Source organism: Ornithorhynchus anatinus, chromosome 1 (assembly GCF_004115215.2).
Source record: "Ornithorhynchus anatinus isolate Pmale09 chromosome 1, mOrnAna1.pri.v4, whole genome shotgun sequence".
Classification (NCBI taxonomy): Eukaryota; Metazoa; Chordata; class Mammalia; order Monotremata; family Ornithorhynchidae; genus Ornithorhynchus; species Ornithorhynchus anatinus.
The window spans coordinates 118,150,681-118,152,924 of record NC_041728.1 but is presented as its reverse complement, the minus strand read 5'-3'; the positions used below and the strand labels follow the sequence as shown (position 1 = coordinate 118,152,924).

Below are 2,244 nucleotides of genomic sequence, written 5' to 3'. Positions count from 1 at the left end.
TATCTCACCCTTGCCTTATCTACCCGGGCCTCCTGAGCAGCTCACAAGGGGTAACTGGGGAAATCCAGAGGCCCTGAAGCACCAGGCAGGGCCCTATAGTTGGTACAGCTATCAGATCAGGTTCGGTAACCTCACCAGTGGAGTCAGGTTGTTTCTGTGATGACAGAGGCTGGAGGACCCTGGCCAGCCGATTCTGGCCCGAGAACAGCAGTGCCTGCACAGTTCCGAGGGGTGAACAGTGCTGCCTCCCTGGAGGTTTAAGCGGGGATGAGGCAAGGGAGCAGATGGCTCCAGGTTTCAAAGGCACGGGTTGCCATTAGAGCCTGGTCACGGGCACAGGATGCCATTAGAGCCAGCTCCCAGTATCTGCTCTTATCTGGTCCCAGGGCCTAGTGAGGACTAGAGGGGCAGAGGAGAAGAAGGAAGAGAGGGATGAGAAGGAGGCATCTATTATACCCTTGTCTTGTCTTATGCCGTCAAATCGTCTCCGACCCATAGCGACGTCATGGACACATCTCTCCCAGAATCCCCCACCTTCATCTGCAGTCATTTTGGTAGTGGATCCAGAGAGTTTGCTTGGTAAAAATATGGAAGTGGTTTACCACTGTCTTATTCCACACAGTCAGCTTGAATCTCCACCCTCGACTCTCTCCTATCCAACTACTGCCCAGCACAGGTGAGTTTGGACTTGTAGCAGATTGCCTTCCACTTGCTAGCCACTACCCAAGCTAGGAATGGAATGGGTATGCCTCTGTTTGACTGTCCTTCTAGTAGCCGAGACTGGTAGGGTACTGAAAACTCTCAAGGTGAGATCCTGAGAAGGGATTGTACCGTTGGCTTCCTCTTTATCTTCCCTTCTTCCGTATACCTCCTTCCTCTTTCCATTCTTTGTTCACTCAAAGCTTCTTCCCCAAGCCCCGCCTTCAAAGCTCCACCCTCAAGACCCCCGCCTCATGTTCAAAGTTAGCACACGGGTGCCTCCCCGCACTACGCCTCTATCTTCTGGCCTCACTTTACTTCCTCTCCACGACCCACACCCTTTCAGGCCCTTTCTTTTGGGCTCTTACCAGGAGCTCCTTTTATGCCCATAAGGCAGTGCGGAATTTGTTCCAGGATTTTTGCTAAGACTCTGCCCCAGCACCTCTAGCATTTCATGGAACCCCTGGAGCCCCTTTCAGGACAAATCGAGCACCATTTGGATGGCTAGGCAGATGGTCCCATGTCAGTTATGTCCCATGTCATGTCACGGAGAAGCAGCGTGGCTCAGCGGAAAGAGCGTGGGCTTTGGAGTCAGGGTTCATGAGTTCGAATCCCAGCTCTGCCACTTGTCAGCTGTGTGACTGTGGGCAAGTCACTTAACTTCTCTGTGCCTCAGTTCCCTCATCTGTAAAATGGGGATTAAGACTGTGAGCCCCACGTGGGACAACCTGATTCCCCTATGTCTACCCCAGCGCTTAGAACAGTGCTCGGCACATAGTAAGCGCTTAACAAATACCAACATTATTATTATTATTATTAGTTATTCCCATCACCAAAGGAATGAAGAAAAATATGCCACAGGTCCAGCTTTATTTAGACTAGTTTTTTTGTTTTGTTTTGTTTTACAAAGCATTAGTTAAGGACACAAAAGAAAACCTGGCATCTGTTGCTAAAGTACACCTCTATCCTCTAAGAAACTCTTTTTGCCCAACTTGGGTGAAAGTCTTCTGAAGTTCTTGAGAAGGCTATTCAGGAATTTCTGTATTATATCAATCAGTTAATCAATCACTGTACAGCAGAGCATTGCTAAGTAAATGGGAGAGTACAACACAACAGTATAACAGTCACATTCCCTGCCCACAATGAGCTTATAGTGGGGCTCTGGGTTGGCACACAAAAGAAGATAAACCACAGATAATGAACCAGTTTGCAGAGGTTGCAGAGGATTGTGGACTGACAACCAACCCAGAGAAAAACAAAGATCATGTGCCAGCCTACATCAGAAAATCTACATTCCGCCAAAGATTGCCACTGGAAAAGTAAGAACTGAAAGCTGGCCAGAGATTTTCCCTTCTTTGGTAGTATGCTGAGCAGTATTCCCTGATTTTAAAAAATTGAAACTTAAAGAAGACTAGCCTAAACTCTAAGATGAACTAATAATTTGTATCAACAACATAAGCTCCTTGCTCAACCAATCAACCAGTCAGTTATATTTATGGAATATTTGCTGTGTACAGAGCACCATACTAAGCTCTTAGGAGAGCA

The 2,244-nt window shown here is 47.5% G+C and overlaps 1 non-coding gene across 1 annotated transcript; it reads right to left on the bottom strand.

Moving 5' to 3' along the window:
- Positions 1–686: 686 nt before the first annotated feature.
- LOC114816691 lies at positions 687–824 on the bottom strand. The gene has a single exon (XR_003764503.1). It is a non-coding gene; the product is annotated as a small nucleolar RNA SNORA7 (small nucleolar RNA).
- Positions 825–2,244: the final 1,420 nt, after the last annotated feature.